Source organism: Phyllostomus hastatus, unplaced genomic scaffold, assembly GCF_019186645.2.
Source record: "Phyllostomus hastatus isolate PE091 unplaced genomic scaffold, TTU_PhHast_1.1 phas_scaffold_501, whole genome shotgun sequence".
Taxonomy (NCBI): domain Eukaryota; kingdom Metazoa; phylum Chordata; class Mammalia; order Chiroptera; family Phyllostomidae; genus Phyllostomus; species Phyllostomus hastatus.
In genome coordinates, this window is record NW_025334033.1 from 66,106,321 (window position 1) to 66,134,059 (window position 27,739).

The following is a 27,739-nucleotide window of genomic DNA, read 5'->3' on the forward strand; positions in this document are numbered from 1 at the left end:
GTCCGGGATCTGTTCAGGTGAGCAGAGCTGACCCAGAGAGCTCCCGGTGAGGAAGGGGTGCAGGGGTGAGGGCCACGGCTCCCCTTTCCCACTCCTGCTCTCTGTCAGGAACAGCCCCCCAACTGCCAGGCGCTACTGTTTCCGACAGGGTGTCCGCGTGCACCTCTGGTGTGTGTGAGGGAACACGGCTGTGCCCGCCCTCTGAGCTCCCACCGGCCCCCGGAGGAAAAGGTTGCGGGGGAAGGACGAGGCAAGTGGTCCACGTTGTTCCAGTGAGATTGTTCCAGGGACACGTCACGCCAGGTGGCACCCACTGCACTGCCTGGGGGCCTCGGTCCCTCCCAGGAACCTGGAGAGAGGACTCCCCAGCGCCTCCTCGGGCCTCACAGCTGTGGGAGGGCCATCGGCTGCTTCTCTGCACCCGCCACCCCCTCAGGGAGAAGAGAGCTTGCTCGGTGCGGCCGCCTGCCGTGAGCATGAAGCCTGGCAAGAGGCTCCTGTGTCGTGACTCTTCACCGAGTCCCAATCTGCTTCCGCCTAGTCCCCGCCCCCACAGGTGTACCCGGTGTAACAGGAGCTTGGGGGGCTGCTAGAGCCCAGTGGGACCCTCGGCTGTACCCCTGTGACCTGGGTAAGTTTCCCAGCCCCTCAGAGCTGTGGCGCCCTCCTCACTAACACGGAATCACGATCCTGACCTTGACCTCACAGTGCCACTGTGAGGATCAGACGAGGCAACAACAGCCATGCGTGAGCACCTGCGGGCACATTCAAATAAATCCTTCCTGTTCCCTCCAAGTCACAGCTTTGAATATGTTCAAAGATAAGTGGACGGGAGTGGTCCCCCGTCCCCCACGCTCTGTCTCCGAGGCGACCTGGTTACCGGGCAAGGAGACAAGCAAGGCCAAAGAGGATTCCTCTTCCCTCCCTGCGTTTCTTATTTTGAAAACTTTCCTTAATGAACATCTTCATCCTAATGAACTTTTTAAGTTAGAAGCATTGCTGTAGGTGAATCCATGGGTACATTAATATTGAGACATGTCATTTTTCACCGACCACTCCAGAAGTGTTCTGGGCTTGCTCCGAGTGTGTCCACCCCAAGACCGTACAACAGTCCTCTCTCTCTGAACAGTTCCGAGGCTACCCACACTCCCCACGGAGACCCCTCTCTCCTCCCACCCCGCCCCCTCCAGTTTCTTCTCATTTGTGTCCAGGGCCACTCCCACAATGGGAAGTTTTCATTGTTATCCTTCACCAGGGCCGGAAAGGGCGCACAGGGCGCGTCCCACAGTTTGTCTTTCCTGTTGGAGTGGGTGACGGATGAGGTGCGTTACAGTGCTAGTTCCACCCTGGATCCCGTTCTCCTTGAGGTGAGGACCGGCTTCATGCCAGGGGTCCTGAGGGGTGCGGGGGCCACCCCAGATCCCGGAGGGTGAGAGGTGCTGGGTGGAGCGGAGCCAGTGTGATTCTGAAGTGGGGGGCAGCGGGAAGAATGAGGGGTACAAAGCCAGCCCTTCTGTGTTAAGTGCCAGTTCCGCTGTGTCCTTGTTTTGTGGCTCGTGGCCAATGCCTCCTTCGGTCACTCGGGCCCTCATCTTGGTCCTTAGGGACAGGAGAAGACGACCCCTTGGTGCTTACTCAGCACTGGTTACCATGTGGCCTGACCGAGTTCGGGAAGCTGTCACAGAACACCCTAGACTGGATGGCTTACACACAACAGAAAGTGATTCCTTCCAGTTCTGCATGCTGGGGGGTCCGAGATCAAGGTGTCTGGTGAGGGCCCCCTTTCTGTCTTCTTGCTGGGTCCTCATGTGGCAGAAGAGATGGGGGAGCTCTCTGGAGCCTCTCTCACAAAAGGGCGCTGATCCCATTCATGACGGCTTCACCTGTGACCTAATCACCTGCCAGAGGCCCCTCCTCCCAAGTCACTGAAAATGCTGGACCCAGAGTCAAAGCCAGATTGTGGTGAAGGAAGGAAGGAAGGAAGGAAAAGAAAGAAAGGAAAGGAAAGGAAGAAAGAAAGAAAGAAAGAAAGAAAGAAAGAAAGAAAGAAAAGAAAGAAAGAAAGAAAGAAAGAAGGAAAGAAAAAAGCAAGAAAAAGTCTATCACGCTTGACTTGAAAGGGACGCATTCCTAGGAGCTGCCACTAGAACACAGCGGCCAGGGGCCACACCCCCCTCCAACAGCAGTGACACGGTCCCCCCAGCCTCCTCTCTGACGCCTGCCCAGGGAGAATGGGCCAGAGAGGCCGGTAAGACATTCTAGCTCCTGATTAAATGTGTCAAAAGTTCAAAACCAGGGCTTTCCCGCAGGTAGCAGGAAGTAATTATAGAAAATGATGGCTCCTTACATTTGAAACACAAAAACTAGAAAACATGAAAAAGTCCTGAGAGGGGGTTTTGACAGGAAGCTTGTCTGAAAGCTCAGAATTTGTCAGGACTTCAGCCTGAGGTGTGTGTCCTGAAGATACAAACTTAAGTAACATAGAAAGGAACATTCTGTACCTAGGAGTATATTAGTTTAAATGTAATAATAATTGTTTGAGCCCTGGATGGTGTGGCTCAGTTGGTTGGAGCGTCGTCCTGTAATGGAAAGGTTGTGGGTTCGATCCCCAGCCCGGGTACTTACCATCCGGGTCCGGGGTGGATGGGAGGCAACCAGTCGTTTCCCTCTCACATCGATGTTTCTCTCTCTCCCTTCCTCTCTCTAACAGAATGAAAAAATGTCCTTGGGTGAGGATAAAATAAATAAATAACAATTGTCTGAAAAAAACCCCAAAATTGTTGCTAGGTGTTTATGCCTTTTTAAAAAATCAGCTTTACAGAGATGTAATTTACATACTATAAAATTTACTAGTTTCAAGTGTGTAATTTTTATGCGTTTTGACAAAAGAAAATATTCATGTAATTAGTCACTGGTAATAATTATCAGTTAGAAAAATATCTAATTCTTTGTGTAGCAGTTTATGCCTTCTATAAATCTTCACGGAACCCTTCTGTGTGCTCTCGGACTTACTACAATTGAACCAATTTCGTACAGAATTATATTCCGATTGAGGAAGGGAGGGATAAAAATTTCCCTAGCAGTCAGCATGTTCTTTTAAATAGAAGCCAGGTAGAAGGAGCAGCCCAGTCTGCGACCAAGGAAAGTTCTTCAAAAGGGAAGGAAAACAAGACCCTTCGCTTGGCAGCAAAACGTACAAACCCACATTCAACAAAGTAGCTGGGCAGCCTGCAGTGGACTCTACTGTTGGCGCTGTGGAGTGCGGGGACCCGCCCCCCACTCCGGCCCCGCCCCCACTCCCAGCCCCGCCCCACCCTCAGCCCCCGCCCCCACTCCCAGCCCCGCCCCCACTCCCAGTACCCCTGGCGGACTGGCTCGCACTCCCCCTGCCTCACGTTTACGTAACACTCCGCAGTTAGTGCTCTCACCAGCGGTTCACAGTTTAGAAAGTGCTATCACATCCATTAACTTATTTAATCTCTTCCTGCTTGCCCTGAAGCTAAACAGTCCCTCCGATGAATTCACTCCGCGCCGCATCATAAAAATATTCATCTCTGTTCCCCTGCGCCTCCCTTGCCAAGTGCGGCTCCCTTAATGGTGGGGTGGATGGCTCCACGGCTATCAGGCTGGAAATTAATTGGTGACAATCCATCATTCTCTGGGATCTGTCCCCAGGGAGCGCGGGGTGGCAGGGGCTGATGAAGTGGGGAGTCTGCGCCAACAGTCATTTGGAACTCAGGGCTCCATAGCCAACTCCCGGCTGCTCTGGCTGGGATTTGGGGGCGGGGGCGGGAGGGGGCGGCGATAAACCAGTGCCAAGAGAAGGATCCAGAGTGAGTCTCAAGAACAAAAGTCTTGCCGAAGCCTAATTGTGGGGCTCCGGGAGGGCCCTTAGGCGGTGAGGAGTGAAAGGAGGTCTTCCACCTTCAGGGGGCACCGTTTGCAGGCCCAGGTGTGGGCAGAGCTGGAATGGAGGGTGAATTCCCCCTGGCAACACCCACATCCCTGGCCCCAGGTATAACCAGGTTACCGTGATGACTAGTTTTTAAAGATTTTACTTATTTTTAGAGAGGGAAGGGAGGGAGAAAGAGAGGGAGAGAAACATCAGTGTGTGGTTGCTTTGAGAGAGCCCCCTACTGGGGACCTGGCCTATAACCCAGGCATGTGCTCTAGACTGGGAATTGAACCATCAACCTTTTGGCTCACAGGCCGGTGCTCAGTCCACTGAGCCACACCAGCCAGGGAATTGTGATTATTTTAAGGCCACTTAGGGCAGTGACTTCGGAATCAGGGCACCCGGATCCCAGTCCCAACTCTGGCATCCAATGGCTGTTTGCCCTGGAACAAGCCTCTTGCCTTCCCTGATCCTCAGTTGTCTCGGACAAAAAGGGAATGCACGAAATGGTGCTGAGTGTCTTCGAGCACTGGGATTCTAGGGCTCCGTGGAAGGGGAGCTGAGGGGAAGACATTTCTAAAAGTAGCCCCAGGTAACAGGAGTGGTGGGCTACAGAGGGGTGCTCTGCAGTTGTGAGGGTCTCGGCGGAGCAGTATGCTGCTTCTTCTCACCCCCGTGACTGCTCAGGGCTCTCTCTGTTCTTCCTCTCCTAGGGTCTCTCGGGTCCCTGGCATCTAGAACCCTGAGGGGTTTCCCTGGTCTGTAACAGGACACGTCAGCAGAGGTGGCGGAGGCTTTGGGGCAGGCTCATGTGCTGGCTTCAGCCCTCGCTCTCCTGGCAAGCAGGCTCTCCTCTCTGATCCCGGCGTGCTAAGGAGGGATGAGGGCCACCCCCTCCCCCCCATCACAGAGCTGCTGGGATAACAATGAGATAACATAGGCAAACTGCCCTGTGTAGAAGCCACTCAGTGAATGACAGCTATTATTAAATAATAATAATAATATTTAAGTAGTAAAAGAATCAGAAACACTGATGTCTCCCCAATCCTCCCCATTCTGTGACACGGGGGATCCTGTGGACAACTCCAGAAACGAGTCTGGACTGTGTATTCTGGAAGGCCGCCCCCCATTCACCAGGCTCCAGCCCCAGGCTCCCCAGCTGAACGACCCTGAGCCTTCTGAGCCAGCCTTTCCTGTGTTGGTTCACCTGCTCCTTCGTTCAGCAGGTTTCTCCTGGGGACTCCCTCTGTGTTAGGGTGCCCTGTGCCAGCGGGGATAGGTAGCCCCGACTCTACCTGTCGCAAAAGTTGCCATGTGTCGTGGGACTCTGAGGAGGGGATGTCAGGAAGCAGGTGGCGGGATTTAAGGAGCATTCTGAGCATCAGTCGTTATTACTACTGTTAGTAAGGTATTGTCATGACCATACGCAAAACCAGATATATTAAACTGCAGGGGAGGCAGGAAAGGCCAGAGAGGCCGTGTGGGAGGGGCTTATTAAGGCATCCAGTTTGGACGAGAGGGCGGGACTTGACGATGGAAACAGGCAGCCGGATTGCACCTTGTGGAAGGGCGGGGCCAGGTCCACGATGTTACTCATCCCTGCACCCCCGGGGCCTAACCTCCGGCCAGGCACCAGAGATGGTCTCCGGAGGGAGGGAGGGAGGGAAAAGGAATGGGTACAGTAGCTATTTCAGCTGAGCCTGTTCGAGGCTCGCAGCTTGGATATTCATTCAGTGAAACCAGTGATCTCACATGTGAGTCCCCTCCAGCAACGCGCCGTGGCTGGGGGCCCGCACCTGGAGAGGGGAACTGGGGAGCATAATGAGCTCAAGGAGGGCAGGGGCTGGCCAATGAGAGGACTGGGAGGAGTGGGCAACGGTGGGGTGGCGTTCCACAAGAAGGCAATTTTAGTGATGGGCCAAGGAATGTAGAGTAAGACGGGGTGGGAGGGCTGTGTGTGGAAGAAGTGCCGGCCCAGCCGGTGGAGCGGGGGGTGCAGGGAGCAGGGGGGCAGTGAGCAGGGGGGAGGGGCTGGAGTAAGTGGCCTGTGGGTCAGCGACTTGTGGCCAGAGAGTGGGATTCTTGCGACTGGGGTGTCCAAGGTGATACGATTGCTGGTGATGACAGCGTGTGGGGTGTGACGGTGCGACGGAGGCCCCGTCGGGATGAAGGAGGTTGTTGGAGGTAGTGGGGTCTGGAACTGATGGACCGAGGGAGCTGGGTCGTCTCTACATGGTCATAGCCATTGAGAATGAGATTTGGGTTGGAGAGGAAGAGGATGAGCCGGGAGGTCACGTCCTCAAGATCCACAGCTCATCATGGTAGGGGAGGTGCAGCTGGTTAGCATGGCCATCAAAGAGGAAGGAGAAGAAATGCTTTGGGAAAAGGCATTAGGAAGCAAGGAGCACACTTAACCCATTCCTGGTGGCAGGATAGGCAGGTGCCGTGGGAGTGGCTCCGATAAGATGGGGCCTCAGCGTCCCAGCCTGCCGCTGATTGGCAGCGATGAACCAGGAAGGAGAAAAGACACCGCGTTAGCCCAGGGGCAGGTGGTCATGCTGATTGTGGCCAGGCCTGTCTCAGCGGCAGGGGGCGGGGGCGTGTAAATGGATGAACTACATATATAAAACACACACAAACTCGGAACATGAAGTGGTCCCTTGGGGAAGTGACTGAGTCTAGGGCTGGGGAGGGAAAACACAAGATGAACCTGGAGCAAATTGGGGGGGGTCAGAAAGTGAGAAAGGGCTGAAGAGAAAACCCACAAAGGCAGGATATGCCCAAGGGGTGTGGAGCCGACTACAAGGGCTCCCCAACGGCCAGAGCGGGAGGGATCTGGGCAGCAGGACAAATAGAGGAGCGTGGGATTACAACTCAAAGTCTAAAGCAACCAATCACGAGTCCACAAAGACATAAACACACGATTGGACAAGTAAATAAGCAGGGCAGGATAAGCAAATACCGCGTGCAGAAGAATTCCAAGTAGCCCACGGAGATCCTCTGTCCCCCAGAAGGCGGAGCACAGCTCCCCACTCCGCAGGTTGGGCGTCTCCTGACTTTTGAAAGATGGCAGAATGGGCCGCTTCGAAACAGGCCACTTAGATGGAGGATTGTTCTCAGCTGAAGGCCACTGAGAAGACACAGACACAAGGAAAGCTCTCTGACTTCCTTCCAGTTCGAAAAAGCAAAGCGTAACTTCGTCAAGGTGCCCCCACGCCCTTCTCTACCCGGCGGACGGAGTTCATCACCGAAGACCGCTCTGGACTCAGCCCCACGGCGGCCCCAGAGGAATCCACAGGATGAACGAGACTAACTTAGCCCTCAGCCTCCCTCAGTTCCCCAAACATTTGCCCTCCGACAAGTCGCCATGCCCAGCTCCCCAAGTCCCCTTCCTTGGTCTCGGTACTGCTCTACAAAGTGTACTGTTTTGTTAAAATGCCGTGCGAAGCCCTGGCTGGCATAGCTCAGTGGATTGAGCGCGGGCTGAGAACCAAAGTGTCGCAGGTTCGATTCCCAGCCAGGGTACATGCCTGGGTTGCAGGCCATGGCCCCCAGCAACTGCACATTGATGTTTCTCTCTCTCTCTCTCTCTCTATCTCCCTCCCTTCCCTCTCTAGAAATAAATAAATAAAATATTTAAAAAAAATACCGTGCGAGCCCGTGTTCTCACCGCCCCTCTGGGGTGCTCCTCAGTGAGGACCCCCACTTGTTCGGATGCCCCATCCACATGTCAGTAATAAACATCTTCGTTTTTCTCTTGTTACTCTGTCTCTCGTCTGCCTGATTTGCAGGGTCCCAGCCGATAAACCTGAGATGGGTAGAGGTTCCCCTCTTCCATTTCCCCCCAAAGAGTACAATACGGAAAAGTGGAGGGGGGGTGACTAACTTCACAAGGGAGAAGCTTAACAACACGACTTCGGCCACGTGACCAAGGTCAACACCCACCATGGACAGTCACGTGGACAGGGTGTGCCCGGCCTTGGCAGGATACGGTGATCTCTGTGGGCTTTCTCCCCCAACCCCGTCAGCCCGGCTTGTCACGAGGGAGCCGCCAGACAACCCCCCGCCAAGGGACATGCTGCCGTGACCTGACCCTTCACCGCTGGCCGGGCCATCAAAAACGAGGCCAGTCTTGAGAAACCATCACTGCCCAGAGGGCCCAAAGGAGGCATGACAACGAAATGTCCCCTGGGACCCTGGACGGGGTCCTGGGACAGAGCGAGAACACCGCGTTAAGAGCTACGGGAATCGGCGCAGGTTTTGTTCATTGGCTGCGGCAAACGCGCACACTTGTGGAAGGCGCCGGTGACGGGGAGCGGGGTGCAGGGTGTAAAGGAACTCCGTGCACCATCATCGCAATTCCTCTGTAAATCCAACACTGTTCTAAAATTGATTTTAAAGCGCAGCAGCCCGGGTTGATTCAGTGAGAGAGCAAACAGCTGGGCAGACTTTCTTAGGGGCTATGGGTCTCCTGGTACTCTGAACTAATAACTGTTCATTATGAAGATCATCCCTTCCAGAAGAGGACATGTTTCAGCTACTTCATTTCAGAGGGCTGGGATGAAAATAACATTCAGAAAGAAGCTGAAGAAATCTCTAGCTCTAACGCTCGTTAAAAAGCCATTGGCGTTCATGTTAATGGTGGCCATAGCCGTTGGAAACCCAGGCTTAGACAGACCTGGGTTTGGATGTCACCTGCTAATGGCTCTGTGCAAGTCCTCTCCACCTCTCCGGGCCCCAATGTCTCCAGCGGCACAGTGGGGATCGGGCACCTGCTGTGCATTCAGCACTTCGGTGAATGTTAAAGGAGATCAGCACGTGGAAGGTCTTGCAAAAGCTATAAATCTTCTGGCCCCTGGTATACACTCCACACATGGCCTCTCCCCAGCAAGTCACGCCCAAGTCACCCTGTCCCCTTCGGATATGACTGGAGTAGTCTGGGCTGCTTAAGCTTTCCGGAGTATACAAATCATCCGAGGATCTTAACAAAGTGCAGATTCTGATGCAGCAGTTTCGGTGTGGACTCTGTGTCTCTCATGAGCTCCCAGGTGCCGTGGATGCTGCTGGCCCAGGGACCCCAGGATGAGTGTGAGGACCCAGGCTGTGGACCCTGACCAAGACCACTTGGTGTCCTTGGGCAAGTGACCTCCCCTTGCTGAGGCTTACCTTACCCTCGGTAAGAAAAAAAAAATGACACGTAAGAACAAGAGACTTCCTTTTCCAAGAGCAATGGATCTGCCTCCCAAGGTGACACCCTGCCGGGGGCGGGGGGGGCGGGGGGGCACTGTGGCGCCGTCTGGCTGCCTCGTCTGCACCCCCAGGCTCCGGCAGCCCTGACAGCAGGGGACCGCGCCCGCTCTCTCCCCAACAGTTTCTGTTCCGGCCTCCCCGGCTGCTAAGGGTGTGTCAGGGTCACAGCGGGGCCTCTAAAAGGCTCAGGGGAAAACAGCCCTCCCAGTTTTACAGCTAAAACTAAACGGAACAAATTGCATCATTTCCATCTGAAGTCCCTGCCCCGTGGCTCACTTGGACACGGAGGAAATAAATCGCCATCAACCCCCAAACCAGCCGCTTCCAGTCAGAGTGAATGGATCATGATTTAATGAAGACACGGCCATCTGTTACGGGGTGGAAGTCCCAATTAAGCGATATATGAATCAGAACAGAATTAGCCATCGAGTCGTCAGAGGTCTGTGGCTGCTGAAAGAAACGTACCTCGTAGAGTGGCCTTCCTGCAAGCAAAGCGAAGCCAGCCCCTTGCCCCGGGGGCCGGCAGCCCCAGCAGGAGGGTCGCAATCTGGGGCGTTAATGGAAATAAACAACCGCTCCCCGAGGAACCTAGGTGTCCCGAGTAATGAGCACCCCTCCTGCTTACCTGACATGTCACCCTTGGCCAGATGCTTTCACCCCAGGAGGACCAGGAGCCCTCGGCCACTCGCCCCTGTGGGTAGGGGTGATGGCCATTGCCCCAGGGATGGTGACTCAGTCTAGTGCCCGCAACACTAGACACGTCCAGCCCAGAATCCAGGCCAGGGGCCCCCCAGTCCCACCTCGGCGCCCGCCTACTCCGTAGGTGAATGTCCCCTAGGTGTTGTCATCACCCTAAAGTGTTGAGAGAGCCTCATTAGCAGAGAGACTCCTGCTTCCTTCAGAAATTGGGGGGGGGGACCCTCCTGCCCCATGGGACTGCGTGGACTGGTCCTCCCTACAACGTCCCGGCTGACGGAGGACAGCTGGCTGGGAGACCGTGACCGTCTTTTCACGGCTACGCCGGCAGAGCCTGTCACACTCGGCAGTTTCTCAGGAACCGTGTTGGAATGAATGGGCAAACAAATGAATGAAAGACCTTGATAAGTCCTTGCATCGCTCTTAGTTAGCCCTGGAACCCTGGAGAGAACCGGCTGTTGCTCCTGCCTACCATGTAACGCCCTCATCACATCATGTGTTTATCAGAAAGCCTGGAGAAAGACAGGTGGTACCCCCAGACCATGCCTCCCCAACACACGAGCAAAGGGGCAGAAAGCTCCCCGCTCCACCCCTCGCCAGCCCGAGACCCCTCCCTTTGCCATCATTGCCGGAGACAAACGTAGCCCCGCCTTGGCCCGCCTTGCGGTTTCTGTGCTCCCACTGCGTTGAAGAGCATTTTCCTACCAGGTCGCCCTGCTAGTTAGGTCCCTTTTTTGGGGGACAGGGAGTTGTGTTTTTTACTCATTCAACCACAGGTAGCTCAATGTTTTCTTATTAATGGGTATAAATTCTTTTTATACTATAGTAATTTTTGCTGAAACGATCTTCCCTACCTGATTTCTCCTTTTTCCACCCCACCCCCATGTATAGCAACTTTCATTTTTTTAAGATCTTATTTATTTATTTTTTAGAGAGGGAAGGGAGGGAGAAAGAGAGAGAGAAACATCAATGTGCGGTTGCTGGGGGCCGTGGTCTGCAACCCAGGCATGTGCCCTGGCTGGGAATCGAACCTGCGACACTTTGGTTCGCAGCCCGCGCTTAATCCACTGAGCTACGCCAGCCAGGGGCGTAACTTTCATTTTTGCTGGAGTCCTTGCTGCCCCTCGTCTCCCCTCGGGCTCTGTTCTGTTACTTCGAAACTTAGCAAGTCTGTTCTCCCCCAGACACGGGTACGTACTCCTTTCTAGTTCTTCCGGCATTGTAACGATTCTCTCCCACGCACACCACCTCTGTGATCCGTTGGGGAGGTGTTTTGATGTGTGGAGTGGGAGGCTTTCCCCCCTGCTCCCTCTCCTCCCTCCTCCCCCCCGTGGCCGCAGAGACCTGGACGAACACGCGTTAGAACAGGGTGCCCTTGGACGTGGCTGGGAGCCCGCGTGGGTCCGGGGCTTTTCCAGGAATGTTGAGTGTCTACACTGAGGCCACTCTGGGAAAGGAAGCCTCTCTCAGTCCTCTCAGCGCAAGTGGAAGAAGAAATAAGACAAGGAGTTAAGCACGTGGTCTTGGGTCCTGAACTTCTCTGAACTCATCGAGGGTTTCGATGCGGGTCATGTCCGCCAGGAGGTCTGCCCTGGCACTCCAGCCCCAGCCTGGGTTTGACTCCCGCCCCCGGGCCCGCAGCACCCCCTCCAATCTGCGTTGTTAACCCTGTGGGACAGCTGTGGAGTGTCGCCTGGGCTGGTCCTGCCCCGTCCCTGGGAGCGCTCAGGGGAGGAAGCCTGACCTCTCCTTTCCTTGCTGTCGCTTCTCCAGCCCCCAGCACCGCCCCCCCCCCAACCCCTTCGAAGGCCGGCCGAGGCATGTGGAAGGAGCATCCAGAATCGTGGATCAGCAGCTCCTGCCAAGTTCCTCTGGGCACCTGCCACGGGTGCCAGACATCTTCCTGACACTGTCTCCTGATTCCTCCCAACAAACCACGGGGACAATGGTGACAGTCTCTTCATTCACCCACAGGGGCGCGTGCCCTTAGAGATGCCGGGAACTTGACCTCAGTTTCTTGGGTTTTCCGTTTATGATGATAGTGCACGTCCTTACTGTGTTTGGGGCCTTTTTTGTTTTCAGAACCAGAGAGAGGCCCAAGGTCCCATTGTCACCACGCTCTTGGGCAGATTCATGCTGCAGGTTGGGATGCCTTAGGGGCCCTGGGAGCTCTGTCTCACTCCAGCTGGGCTTCGGGCGGCCAGGCCCGGGGCCGGTCCGTGATTGGCTCTCAGGAAGTAACGATCGCCCTGAGCTGAGCTGAACTTGCTCTAAAGCTGGGCACCACCGACACACGAGACACGTCTCGGGCACTTCGCGCTCACCCCAAACACCCTGGCCTCCCTGCCTTGGCCCATTCGTCCTGCTGTCCTTGAGTGTAACAGTGTCCAAGGGCTTCACCCTGTGAGCTTATCTGAATCACTAGGACTCCCTTCTGCAGGCGCTGAAGGGGAGGACCTTACTGACCTTGGAGACTCTGTGTCCTCCGTTGTGATGGTTCATTTTACGGGTCAGCCGGACTGGGCCACGGGGTCTGTCTGTGCGGGTGTTCCCGGATGAGACGGACACCGGAACAGGTGCTCGGAGGACAGTGGGGGCTCCTGTCCATGTGGGTGGCCCCCTCCGAGCAGCCAAAGAGGAGAGAAAGGCCCAGGGCGAGGGCCCTCCTGCTGGCCACCTACAGCACGAGGGCATCGGCCTTTTTCCGCTTCCAGCACCGAGTACCATGTTTTGCCCTGTATATATAATGTGCTCCTGTGAATAAGGGGCACCCACATTTTTGGCCCAGATTTTCAGGAAAAAATCATTTCAATTTTTTAAATTCAATTTTTAATTTATTTGCATTTAGATACTTGTTTTTTTTGGTATTATAAAGGAATTTTAGCATTTACTTTTGAGTGTATCATGTACAAGAAATTTTATGTAACAAATAATTACAAAATAAGAATAGATACAGGTATTTCAGGTACTACCCATGTATGATGCACACTCTTGTTTTTCCCTCAAAAATTTTGTCAGGAGCCCTGGCTGGCGTAGCTCAATGGATTGAGTGTGGGCTGTGAACCAAAGCATTGCAGGTTCGATTCCCAGCCAGGGCACATGCCTGGGTTGCAGGCCATGATCCCCAGCAACCGCACATTGATGTTTCTCTCTCTCTTTCTCCCTCCCTTCCCTCTCTAAAAATAAACAAATAAAATCTTAAAAAATTTTTTGTCAAAAAGTGTGCATTGTACACAGCAAAATACAGTCATTGTCTGTTCCTGGGACTCCCGCCTGCCACTCCGGATGGGAGCCACCCAGCAGCTTGGTCCCAAGTCTCTGGAGAACCCCGACTAACACGTCTGTGTCAGGTGACGGCCTCTCTCCAGCACCCATCCGAGGGACACAGGCCCCGCAGGTGACGACGAACTCCCTGTGCGCAGCGCTTGCTGTCTGCAGAGGGCTTCCGCAGACACCTGGGGAAGGAGTGGCTGGTGTTCAAACCTCCCCTGGTCTGCGGCAGTCCTCGGAGCCCCCCAGACTGACTAACGCACGTCCCTGTTTCCAGACAAACAGCCGTGGGCTGGCCAAGTCAGCCGGGGGCCCCTGCAGTCTGTTAGTTACTGTCGTTCGACGGGTGCCATTCAGGGACCAGGTTCCCCACAACTAAAGGGGCGTGGTTGCCCGGAGGGGCCTGCAAGACGCTCACAGGAAGAATAGGCAGCGGGACCCTAGAGTCTGATTCTCAAAGGAATGGGTTGGTACATGAAATTGGAGAAATAACGGCCTAGAAGGGGCGGTGGGGGGTGAGGTGAAAGCTCAGCCTGCCCTTCCTGCCCGTATTTTTACACTTTCATGAGTTAAGGGTAAATAAATACCTAAAAAATGTACAGTAGTGTCGTGTATGTTTTAAAAAGGCACACCCATGGTGTCGCACCACATATACCCTTTGGCACGTTTAAAAAGTCAACACACACACACACACACACACACACACACACACTGCTGCCACGCCCAGGTGGGTTTATAGGGGCCCGTTTCCAGGATTCGGTTCACGCGGGGACTGGGGACCCGCTGGCTCACACGGGGCCTCTCCGCCTCCCCACTGGGCCGTCAAACGTCTTGTACCCTGTGCCCCCCCGCCAACATCAGAAAACCCCCAGTTGCTGAAGAAGCAGCACTCCATCCCTGCCCCAGGATGACTGAGTTAGGTGCTCAGGTCCCTGACGGGGGCACGTGTCCTGCGCCGTGGCCTCTCCCAGGAGCAGCCTGTGCGCCGTCTCCGTCCGGTGAGCTTGCATGTGAGGGACCACGTCCCCTTCCCCCAGGTCCCCCTTCACTGCCACCCTGCCGAGTGAGCAGCACCTCCTCAGTGCGGGGGTCCCAGGGGTCGCAACTAGAGAGCACTGCTCCCTGAGCCTCGGCATGCGGAGGGCAGGCGGGCTCTGCAGCGCCGCCAAGCTGAATTTTTGGAGGCAGCTGAGCCTCTGCCTCCCAGGAAGAGCGGGGCCGACGCTGGCCAAGCGAGCGTCTGACTCTGCGTCCCCCTGCCTTTGGCCTTGCCACTGAGCAGAGTCGGTCCGGCAGGACACCTGTCAAGGAAGGTGAGTGACGTTTTCCCGTCTTGATTACCTTCTCCAGGCTCTTCTTAACTGGAGCCGAAGACAGGTGCTGACACCAGTTTCTTGACACCCTGTCACACTCACTGAAGAGGCGTGGGACAGGCAGGCCCCGGGAACCATGGTATTTTTAGAGCCCAGCTTACGGAAACCTTGTACTTTTTTTTTTTTACCTTGGTTGTGGTATATATTTCTGTTCACCTCTGTCCCCGCTGAAGGACTTAAGTGCACCCATCTCTGTGCAAAAATAGGATTTCGGAGCCCGAAGGGACATGGAAGGCCAGCTTCTCCCAGCCTCAGACTTCTCAGGTGAGAAAGAGCTCACCTCCCAGGTGAGAAGCCCCTCAGTGCCAGCTTTGCCCACCCTCCTCCCCAGATGGATTTCTGCGGGGTCAAGCATGGTCTTTCAAAAGACAAACCCAACTGCATCACACACCGGATTTAAACCCTTCCGAGGCTCCTTGTCTTGAGGATATGGTGGGACTTCCTCTGTTGGTCCACAAGGCCCCTGGTCACCTGGGCTCCTCACTGGAACTGCACGGAGCGCACTTCTTTAACCAGGACGGGCCCCCCGCCCCCCCAGCCTCCCTGTGTTCGCTCCTGCTGGTCCTTCTGCCAGCAACTCCATCGCTGCACCTGCTGCTCAGCCTGGGAGCCTGGAGGCCACCATTCCTGACCCACCCATGGGTTACAGACTTTCTTTGCTTTTCTGCTTCCGGGTCACCCCCACAGTGTCTGCGCAGTGCTGGGTGGGATGTGACCTGTCTGTTGCAGGCTACCTTCTGCCTCTCTATTCCGAGCCCCCTAAGAGCTCAGCCTTGGTTATTGAACTCGAGTATTCCTTCTGTTTCCAGCAGAGCCGACACTCAGAACGAGGTTGTCCAATCAGTGATGTGAATGAACGAATGAGCGAATAAGGAAAGCCCTTGGTCCCTGGTTTTACACAAAGTGAGCCCAGAACCAGGATTTCCACGCCTGTGCGAGTCCCACCACCTTCCGTGCCTGGTTCAAAAACGTGAAGACTCCACTGATAAAGTTGTGCGGTTGAATGGGGTTGCCCCTGTGTCTTCAAAATGCAGAAAGGGTTTTTAGTTCTGATGGGTCTGTCTTGCTGCAGCAGCCATGCCGGGAGCTCAGCGATGGGGGAGGGGTGGGCAGTTTCAAATGAGACCATGAAGTAGGGCACTACCTAAAGCCACTCGGCACATTTAAAGCTTTACAGGACAGAAATCTCATCATCTGTATGAGCTTCAGAGAAGCGCGTCCTCTGTCGGTCATTCCTGGAATTGCACAGGGCTCCTCGTTCATTTTCGCGTTCATTCACCGGGAGACCCCAGCACTCTCCCAAGGGTGGAGGCAAATAGTGAGTGAGAAAGTCACACAGCCCTTCACCACGGGTGCTGACCATCTGGCAGGGAAAGCAAGCCCTTCCACCATCTGCTGGGAGAGTGGTGAGGACTCTTCTAAGCGGACTTACGATTTTGTGTTGGGCTGCATTCACAGCCATCCTGGGCTCAGGCTGGACACCGCTGCCAGGTTTTGGGTCTTGCAGACTAGCAAAACGAGGATCTGGAGAAGCCCAGGCTTGCACGTAGAATCAGCCTGGAACTCTGGAGCCTGGACAGGCCTGGGAGGTAGCCAGCCCGAGGCCATCGTGTCCCCGTGTGATGGGAGCTGGGACCAGGGAGGGGCTGTGACCGGAAGAGGGCAGCCTGTCGAAGGCGGAGCTGGACCCAGCTCTCAGACCCTGATTGCCAGGTGGGCTCTTTCCCCACAGGCGCCGCCTCCCAGCTCCTGAAAGGGCTGCAGGCTCTCTCAGACTTAAACCGGTAGATGGTTTGCCTGGGTGGCAGGCATTCCCTCAAGAGAATCGGGTCATGCATGATGAGGGTGCTGGCTGTGAGAAGGAATAGGTGGATGGGGACGGGCACTGAGGTCCTCAGGGGCCAGCCCCTCCAGCCCAGATCCCTGTGTGTAGGTCGGCCTGGCCCTCCATGAACAAAGGGCGACAAGGTCTTCACTGCAATGCTGGCCGTGTTCCTCGTGGAGAAATCCCTTTCTGGAAAGTCAGATGGATCTTTGTCGTGTCTGCAGCTGTTAGCCCAGGGCTGGCCTTGTGCCTGACACCAGTCTTGGGGAGTGTGAGGACACGGGGCTGTGCTGCTGACAGCAGAGCCCACCTGGAGTTGACCCCACCTACCCCTCCGCCGCATACTTGGCCCCTGTGGTCCTGCCCACACACAGCAGGCACGGACACCATCGGGACTGTGCCTTTGCTTAGGCCGTTCTCTCTGTCATAGAAGTGCCTTTCCCCCTGCTGCGTCCGGAAAACATGTTTCACCATCAGGCTCAATGCTGGCCGTTCCTGTAAAAGCATCCTCCCGCCCTCCTTTCTTTATGGCTCCCTAGCATGCCTCTAGTATAAGTGTCATCTGGTTGAAAATCCTAGGCCTCTTGGCCATGTCTGGCTTCAGATAGGTTTTGTCTGGCCAGCGCTGTGATTTTAGAAAACTTGAACTTGAACACGGGGCCTGTACACACTAGTTTGCCTCATACTCTACCACTCATTGTTGCGTTACATTTTCCCCCGTAATTTCTCTGTTTGCCCCTGAAGGCATCTGAGTCTGCAGCCTCTGTTGGAGGGTCTGGCTTTTGTAGACACTGAGCTCTTCGAAGGGGTATATTTAAATACTAGATGGAATTCAGAGAAACAGAACCAATAGGATGTATATTGATAGAAAGAGCTTTATTATAAAAAATTGGCTCGCACAGTTGTGGGGGCTGACAAGTCCCAACGTACGCGGTCAGGTTTTAGGACAAAAGTCCCTCTAGAAGGACAAAGCAATGTGGGAGATGACCTTACAAAGCGAGAGAGGATTATTCTGACTGCTACGCATGGAAAGATCTCAGAGGTAGGATTTAATTCAAGTTTTAAGGAAATGATGGCTTTTTAACAAGTAGTATGCCAATAGTAGGAAGCTTCTAAGACAGCCCCCAGCGCCCCCCACCTTCTGGTATCCGCGGCCTTCTGTAATTCCCTCTCCTTGACTGACTTCTAATGAATAGAAGTCACTTCCATGATTAGATTACAAAGGATTATTACCTCCACTTCACGGCCTCCATTCATTGATGATTTTGATGAAACGTGCTGTCCTATTGGAGAGGCTCATGAGTCAAGCTATTGGGGGCAACCTCCAGCCAACAGGGAGCTCCTAACTGCGGTCGTCAGTCCAACAGCCCTAAAGCCACTGAACCTTGTCAACAAACATGTAAATGAGCTTGGAATTGGACCCTTCTGCTGTCAAGCCTTCAGGCTAGACCACAGCCAGGGCTAACACCGTGACTGCAGTCTTGAGAGAGCTCCCAGCCGGAGATCCCTGTTAAGCTGTGCTGATTACTGACCCCCAGAAACTGGGATCACCGGCGTGTGTTGTGTTAAGGTGCTAACACTGTGGTGATTTTTTATGCCACAATAGATTATAAATACATGTGCTCTGTGGGCAAAGGACGCTGGAGCAATGAAACATCCCGAGCAGCAGCCGTATCCATCACTTGCCTTATGGGATTGTCTCGATGCGGAGGGTGAAGCTGAAGCAATCTGTGCTTCCTGAGCAAGGGGGCTGCGGCGCAGAAATCAGACTCGTGTGGCTGAACAATAATGCTGGTTGAGAGATACAGCAGGATATGAGGTTGGAATAGCAGTTCCGTGGCCGCACGGTGAAGGGCCCGCAGGACCCACCGAAGGACTGTGAACTATATCGGGAGGCAGTAGGGAGCCATTGAGGTTGTCGAAGCAGGGGAGTCACTTTATTAGAGTTGCTCCACTGAACACTCCTCTGAGGCTGTGTGCAGGGCAGATGGAAAGGGGGAGAACTTGGAGACAGCTGCACAGTCCCGGGGAGGGGTGGCAAGGGGGTGACCTCTGGTCAAAGAAATATGTGGCATCCCAGAACACACCATCGTGGGATTCCTATTTGTGCTGAGAGCTCCTGGAGCACTCCCCCAGTTTGGGAGGCAACAGCTCTGTCAGGCATTTATTTGACACCCGAGCCATTTCCACCGCATACACAGTGACAAGCTCATATTGGAGCCGAAAATAATCACAGGCTTGACTTTGTGGAAATGGGAGAAAATGTACCCAGGATGAAGAAAGAAGGCGATAGGCCTGATTATTCTCTCAGCTTTCCAGAAAAGGCCAATTTATAAGCCTTAACAAGAGTGCCAGAGTTCCCATGCCGCTATGCCTCCTCACCTTCCGATGTCCTGCTTCTCTCAGCCTTAGGACCCGGTCCCTAGGGGCCCTTCAAGGAGGATTGAAAGGTGTCCAAAGCCACCCCAATATTTTTAAAAACCACACGGACATCCCTGCAGTTACTGAGTTTTACAACAAAGCAACACAGACAACAGGAATGTCAAGGGTCTTTAGTCGGGGCGAGACGTATGGGCAGTGCGGTGTGGCAGTTCCGCGTGGCCAGTTAGAATCCCCAGCTGGAAACGTATACTTTTAATGAACAAAAGGGAGGAAATGAACTAATTACCGCATCAAAACTGCAGTCTCTTTGGTGGTGGTGGCCTCGTGTGGTGGTCAACGCCAGATGAAACTCGGGCTGTGTAGGCAGCTGGGCGAGTCTGGGTAAGGGAGTCCTACGTGAGACACAATCTTTTCTTCACCAGCAAGATGGAGCCAGTCACCATTGCCTTTCAGAATTTTTATTTGGGGTTAAAAGACATAATGTGTGGAAGGTTCCTGGCACTCCACAAATGGTAGCTATTTTTAAAATAATTGGATAAAGTATTTATGAAATATTTTGGCGAAAGGGCATTGGCATGCGGGGAGCTGTCCGTGGTCCTGAAAGGTTGGTCGGCACCACCCTTGCCTCTTCCTGCCAGGGGCACGGGTTCAACTGTCTTCATTTCCCTCCTGGCCTCCTTCTTGAGCCTCTCTGCCAAGGTTCCCCACGCGCTCCTGACCCTGATGCAATCCCCCCTCTGTCCTTTTGCTGGAACGACCTCCTAAAGGCACGGGTCTCGTCACCTCATGCCCTCGGTCAGGTCCGCACTCCTTCCACGGCATACAGGGCTCTTCAAACTAGGGCACCCCCCTCCCTCTCCATCTTTATCTCCCCTACATTCCCACCACCCCCTCTGTGCTCCAGTCTCAGCGAACCTCGCATCACCTGTTTCCCCGGTCCTTCCCTTGTACACCTTCCTGCCTATGTCCCTGCTGTTCCCTCTGCTGAGAATGCTCTTCCTCCTCCTTCATGTGCCAATCTCTGGCTAATTCTCCAGTGTCCACTCACATCCAGCCCCTTCTGTGGCCCGTGTTCTTCCGCCCTCCCCAAAGAGTTCACTCTTTTTCTTTCACCTGCTCCACACCTCAGACTTGATCACATTCCTAAGGTACCACTTACCTCTTAACAGGTGTGTTTCTTGCAGCAGACTGGGAGCTCTATGAAGGTCACAGGTGGAATACTATTTATTTATTTATTTATTTATATATTTATTTATTGGGTCCCAACACAGGATGGGTGTTTAGTAGCAGTCAGTGAATGAATGAGTGAAGGTGCACCACCCCCTGGCTCAGCCCCACCTTTGCCCACGGGAGCTCAGCGCACACTCCGCAGCTTCCTTGGGGGTCTCCAAATGCACTGGCCTCTCCTTGAACACTGGGTCTTGGATTCTGGCTCTCTTCATATCCACTGATTTCTTTTTTTTTTTAAGATTTTATTTATTTATTTTTAGAGAGGGAAGGGAGGGAGAAAGAGAGAGAGAGAGAGAGAGAAACATCAATGTGCGGTTGCTGGGGGTCATGGCCTGCAACCCAGGCATGTACCCTGGCTGGGAATCGAACCTGCGACACTTTAGTTCGCAGCCCACACTCAATCCACTGAGCTACGCCAGCCAGGATACCCACTGATTTCATGCACCCATCTTATCTTATCTTATATGTTGTTCTGTAGACTACGCTCTTTCTCAGTGCGTGTGAACAAGAAGAAAGTCATTTACAACCACCCTCTGACAGAAACAGGGATTTGGAACTGGCATGCTGTGGTGTCACAGGCGAGGGAGCTGAAAGCAGAGGAGGACTGGTTCTTCCGAGTCACACAGCGGTAGGTAGCAGAGGCTGGAGTAGGACCCAGAGTGTGGTCCTTTCTCCTCCACAACCACACTCTGCATCTTGCCCAGGCTTGCAGAGCACAGAACCGATGCCTCAGCTTAACTGTTGGTGCTATTTTAATATAATTGTATTATTATGATTAACAGCACTTAAAAAGTTCCATTCTCTCCAGAACCAGGGACAGGACTCCTGGGAGCAACATCTCTGACTGAGCTGCACTTTGAGTCTACAGACACTCACGGCAAAGACCAGTGCTCACAAAACACAGGACAAACAACCAACACGCAGGCTTGGAACAGAGCGCAGAGGCGGAAGTCAGAGATCCCCTTTTTGGCTTTTTTCCCCCCCTGCCAATTCTTGGTGTGTGGCCAGGGCTATGCACTTAACCACCCCGCCCCCGCCAAGCCTGTTTTGAAATGTAAAGACTTGTCATACAAAATTCCTTTTCTGACTGCACCTGAGTGAGAACATTTTTGTAGATGCTACTTACTGAGTAATGACTGAACGTGACAAGATAATAATCAATGCAGGGGACTGTGCAAAAAATAGTTGAATTCAAGAACAAACCTCATCCGCCTTTCCCCCACCAGACCTGCACTCAGAGGCTCGCCCTTTCCCTGGGGCCCAGCTAAGAAATGGGTGCTTGCTCTCACCTCCTCCGTCTGGCGCCCACACTAAGCCCCACCGCTGCACCCTCCCAGTTCTGCTCCCATTTGGCTCCTCCTCTTTCGAGTGCTCCCTCTCCCGCCGAAGGGTGGAGCGGTCCTCATCTCCAGCGTGGACCCTGGCCATGCATCCTCCAATTCAGCCTTTTCCAAGACATTATACACACAGGCATCATCACCTGGGGCCTCAGTAAAGTGCAGGGTATAGGCCGTATAGGGCAGGGTATGCCCTGAGAGTCTGCCCCTCTGACAAGATGAAAAAACACTGCTGGTCCACAGACCATGGTACAACAGCTCTGATCAGTCTTCCTGGGTCCGGTCTTGCACCTGCCCACAGCCCACTCCCCACGCTGCCGCCGGGGTGACCTTTTCCAGGCATGGATGTGACTGTGTCACCCCCATGCTTAAAAACGGTCCATGAGTAAGCAGATTCAGTGTCAGCATTCTCCAGTCTGCCCACAGATTTCAAGAACCTTGGACGCTTTTAAAGCAAGCCAGGGCCCAGGTCTCAGTTCAGAACAATTCAATATAACTATCCAGAGACGGAAACCTAGTCAAGGTATTTTTTTAATAGCTCCCCAGGAGAGTCTTACTGACAGGCAAGGTTAAGGCCCTGGCTCCAAGGATTCTCCCAACACAAAAACTTAAAACTCGGTGCATCTTCTAACCCTCCTAAAAAAGAGCCCTACAGCTTTCTTATTCCCGGGTGAAGAAACCGGCCGCAGTGGGTTCATCTCACCCAAGGTCATCCGGGCTGCCGTGGCCCATACCTGGGGCCAGGAGCACAGTGATCCCTCACAGGACGGGGAGGGAGGGAAGGATGCTGTGATCGCCGGAGTCTCAGCTCCATCATCGCGTGCATATATTTGCAATTGTTTTCAGCATCTCTGTTTATTCCCCGAACCCCCATGGTCTTTGATGCATTCTGGGGGAGGAAGTTGTTTGGCATTTCCAACCAAGTGCCCTGATGCTTGAGCACAGCAGCCGATGGAGAGTGACAACACTGTATCAGTCACCGCACCCCCGCTGCTGTCGCGGCCCGCTCCTCGCTGCCCACGGCACGCACCGGGCTCCTGTCTCCACGCACAGCAAACGACGCTTCCACAAGGAGACGCGACGTCTCCAAATGTCACACCGCCGGCTGCTGCTGTCAGCTTTTACGGTCCATGGTATTTATCAGAGAGAAACAATTAAGTGCCCCAGAACCTGGGATCTCTGTCGGAGCTCAGGTCGGTGGTGACAAAATGAGGTGTCTCGCAGTGTGCGCTGGGCTGGGGCCCGGCATTGGGAGTCTTGCTCTGGGAAGGGCAATCTGCACACCGGTGCTATTTCACGCTGGAACCAACGCCGGGGCACCTCGCTTTAATGAGGAAGCCGAGGCTCAGAGCAATGACGTGACTTACTCAAGCACACACGGGCAGGAGAAGCAGGGCTGGAATGAGGCTGCAGTGTGGTGCCCAACCTGGGCAGCTTCTGGCAGCCGGCAGAGTGCCCAGCACAGAGAAGGTGCTCAATCAACACTTGTTGAATGAATGAGTGAATGAATGAGTGATTGAGTGATTGAGTGGGTGAATGAATGAGTGGGTGAATGAATGAGTGAGTGTTTCATGCCATGCTGCCTTGCAGACGGGCTCCACAGTCCTGAGGCACGGCACCTTGGGTACACAACGTCACCTTGCTCGGTGAGGGTGGAACACCAGTCCTTTACATTGGTGCTGCGGTGCCTGATAAAACGTGTTTAACTGGCTGACGCCGAGTTCAAATTAACGGGAAATAGCTGGGCCCCAGGGGACAGTGGTCGGAGAGTGCTTCCCCAGTGTGCCCTTGGTGCCTCGCCGGCAGGATGGGAGAGCTGGACGAGATGGACATTGTAACCCTGTGTCCTGTGGGTGTTCTAGAACCCAGCAAACTCGGTCATGCTTGCTGACGTGCAAACGCCGGAGACTCTGAGGGTTTTCCTTCCGCGGCGTTGGTTCGTCTTCATCAGACGACCTTTGCTTGAACAGGACCTGGGGAAGCCGAGGGAGCCGGGGCTGCTGTCGGATCCCTCTGTGGCACCACACCCTTCCTGCCCTCGCCTTATCTCCCCTCGCCCACGGCAGAGTCCTCCTTAGTCCAGCTCCCGGCCTGGCAGTCAAAGACCCCCGTGCCCAGGCCCAGCCTTGCCTTTCAAACCTCACCTCCTGCTGCTCCCCTCTCTGCCCCTCCCACCCAAGCCCCTGCTCCCCACGGGGGCCGGCCCAGCCTGTGCCTGCCCACCCCCGCTCCCTGGAGCACCACTTTCCCAGCCTTGTCGAGCGAGCCGCCACTCATCAAGTACCACCCCTCCGCCGGGCTCCCCAAATGCCCCTTGCTCCCCTAGCTCTCTCTACCACATTCATCCATGCACTCGTTCGCTCACTCATTCACCTTTTCACACGCTCAGTGAGTCTCCTGAGCACGTGCTGTGTGCCGGGCACTGTGCTCTACACTCCCATGCTGTCTCATTTCACCCTTGTGACAGCCCCATGAGCCAGGTGTCATTGTTAAGCTGCATTTTGCAGATGAGCAAACCGAGGCACCGACAGCCTGAAGTTGCCCAGCTCATGCATGGCAGAGTTTGTATTAGGATCATGTGGTTTGGCCCTACACCCCAAGTAGCCTCCTGTTTAACATCTCTTCTGCCAGACCCTGCGCCACCTCAGGACAAGGACAGTCCCTTACGTGCCCAACGCTCACTCAGCAAGCACCCACTGAGCGCTGACTGTGTGCCAGGCCCCCCGATGGGCACTGTAGTCCTGATGGGTGCAATATGGTCTCCCCTTCTGGAGGGTGCCAGGCTCAGGGCTGGGCTTCATAAAGCATGCTTCTTGCTGGGTGGCATGGCTGCAGGCTCTATGGCAGGGGCAGGGTCCAAAAGGTCTCTGATGGCTGCGGGTGTGAGGGCGATAAACAAGGGGTGTGCTGTCTGTCCGTGAGCTCTGCAGACACCGGAAACAAGAAGCTGATGGGAGCAGCTGGGTGTTCAGGGATGGAAGGCAGAGGAGAAGAAATCTGGGTGCAAATGCAGGAAGACAAGCCTCATTGCTCCAGCCTGGCCCGGGGCTGCCCCTGATGCCCGCATCCAGTCTGTGAGTCCCGCCTGCCACAGAAATAGCACTGAGGTTGTGCACATAGGTGGCCCGAGCCAGCCACCTGTCACCTCCACTTAGGAGTGGGCCCCCCGCACGGAACGAATGCCCCTGGAGACAGGCCGTTTGCAGAGGTGACGTGGGGCCAGGCTTCTCCTGCAGGCTTGGTCTGGTTTGTGCACCAGAGGGAGGAGCTACTGCCTGGCTGTTTTATCTCACAAGTCGGTTTCTTCTAGAAGTTGGTGCTTCCAAACCAACCCCGGAAGCAGGCTCTGGAGATGTCTGCAGCTCCGTGCCCAAGCGAAGCAGAAACCCTGCAGTGTGGTTGTGATGTGACGCCCTTTTAGTCACTCTGTCACACGCTGGGTGTGGCACTGGGTGATGGGAGGGGTGTAAGGAGGGACAGTGTGGGACGAGTCCCCGGAGAGGGAGACAGACCAGTGTTTCAGGCCAGTGAGGCCCCACCGAGCACCAAGATGGCCCCCAACGAGAAAGGATGGGCCCCGTTGTGTTTAAGAAAAGCATTCCAGAGAAGGTGAGATCTGCGCTGGACTCACGAAGGGCAGTGTTTGGACAGGTCCAGGAGGGAGGGTTAAGGTCATTTCGAATCATGGTGTGGACTTTATTCTAATAACACCCACTCCCTCTGATGCTGGCTTTCATGAAGCAGGTGCCGCCGACCCCTCCTACTGCCCCTGACCCCCCCCCCCCGCTGAGTCTCCTACCCCAGGGAATGGCCCCCACCCACCCTGCCGCCCCTTTGCCTCCATGTTCAACACACCTCCAAGGTGTAACCAGTTCACCTTCTTAATGACTCTCAGAGCTTCTGCTTCTCTGCATTTCCAGCTGCACGGGCTGCTCAGGCCGCCAGCATGTCCTGACCAGACCACTGTAGCAGCGTCTCCGCCTCAGAAGAGCTATGTCTGCTTTCCTCGGGTTCGTGTAACACTGGGCGCTTATTTCTCTCGTTGACTTTATTACGCGGCATTTAGTAGTCGTTCTTGTCTGTGGGCTGACCATCCCTTTGTCTCAGGCCCAGCACCTAGCACGTAATAGATGCTCAGTAAGTGTCTGTTGAAATGTTGGGTTGGGTGAACCTCTGCAGTCTTTTTGTTTATATCGGTTCTCCTGGCATTGGCTCTCAAGGTAGGACAGATGGTGACTCCGCTGAAAGTTACAGCTGGTAGCAGAGGATCTGACTCCCAGAGAATACAGTTCTGTCAGCATCTGTGGGCCATAAAAATGGGCCTTTCCAGAGCAAAGGGATAGAGCAGCAGCACCCCAAAAGGGACCAGTGAAAGGCAACATCATTGTGAACCTCAAGTTCGGGCAAGAGGGAAGAAATGATGTTGACGGAGTGGGGGTGGCAGGGCAGGTGTCGTGTCCTGGTGCAGGAACGCACCATCTGTCACCATGGGGACTTCATTCGCCTCCTAGAGACCCTGCCACATTGTGAAACCAAGGAAGAATCAGTGAGCCTTGTGAGATTTAGTGAGCTTCTGAGACCTCAGGACCAGCAGGCAGCGTGGTACCCTGAAAAGAACATTTAGCTGGGAGTCAGAAGTCCAGATTGGCTGTGAGCTGGCTGTGGGGTCACAGCCATGTCTGTGGCAGGATTGCCCACTCCATTCAGGAAAGCAGCAGGACACAAAACCAATACCCAGAAATCAGTGGCATGTTTCATGCAACAATAATGAACTGTCAGAAAGGGAAACTAAGAAAACAATCCCATTTACAACCGCATCAAAAAATATACCTAGGAATAAATTTAACCAAGAATATTAAAGACTTGTCCTCAGAAAATCATAGGACACTTTCTTCTATTCGGGAAGAAAGAAATTGAACAAGATACAAATGAATGGAAGCATATACCATGTTCATGGATAGAAAGAATTAACATCAATAAAATGTCTATACTACCCAAAGCAATCTATAGATCCATATAATTCCTATAAAAATATCAAGAGCGTATTTCACAAAACTAGAACAGATACCCCCAAAGTTTATATAGAACCACGAAAGACCCTGAATAGTCACAGCAATCTTGAGAAAGAAGAATATAAAGTTGGAGGTATCATGCTACCTGCTATCAAATTATGCTGCAAGGCCACTGTAATCAAACAGCAATGGTACTGGTGCCAGAACAGACATAGAGACCAACAGAACAGAATAGAAAGCCCAGAAATAAACCCATGCATTTATAATCAATTGATATTGGACAAAGGAGGAAAGAACATACAACGGAATAAAAATAGTCCATTCAATAAGTGACATTGGGAAAACTGGACAGATGCATGCAGAAAAATGAGACTAGACCACCTTCTTATATCACACACAAGAATAAACTCAAAATGGATTAAAGACTTAGTGTTAAACTTGAGACCACAAAAATCCCAGAAGAGGACATATGCAGTAAAATCTCAGACATTGCTCATAGCAATATCTTTTCTGATATACGGGGATAAGCAAAAGTAGGTTTACAGTTGTGAGTGTGAAATAGTTTATTCTTATATTATCATTTATTAATTAGTGTATTATTTATTTGTATTACAACTATAGATCTACTTTTGCCCATTCCTGTATTTCCTTGGGCAAGGGGAACAGAAGAAAAAGAATAAACAAATGGGACTACATCAAACTAAAAGTTTTTTGCACACCAAAGGAAACCATCAACAAAATGAAAAGACAACGCACAGAGTGGGAGAACATATTCACCAATGGTACATCTGATAAGAAGTTAATATCCAACGATTATAAACAACATAAAACTCAATGCAAAAGGACAAGCTATCCAATTTAAAAATGGGCAAAAGACATGAACAGACACTTCTCCAAAGAGGACACACACATGGCCAATAGACATATGAAAAGATGCTCAGTGTCACTAATCATCAGAGAGATGCACATTAAAACCACAATGAGATATCACCTCACACTTGTCAGAACGGCTGTCATCAATAAACCAACAAACAACAAGTGCTGGCGGGGATGTGGAGAAAAGGGAACCCTCGTGCACTGCTGGTGGGAATGCAGATCAGGGCAGCCACTGGGGACAGCAGTATGGAGTTCCCTCAACAAATTAAAACTGGAACTGCCTTATGACCCAGTGATCCCACTTCTGGGAATACATCTGAAGAAACCCAAAACACTAATTCGAAAGAATATAGGCACTCCTATGTTCATTGAAGTGTTACTTATAATAGCCAAGATCTGGAAGCAGCCAAAGTGTCCATCAGTAGGTGAGTAGATTAAAAAAAAACAAACTATGGTACATTTACACAATGGACTATTACTTGGCCACACAAAATAAGGAAATCTTACCTTTTTGACAGCAAGGATGGACCTGGAGAGCATTATGCTTACTGAAATAAGTCAGGTGGTGAAAGACAAATACCATATGTTTTCAC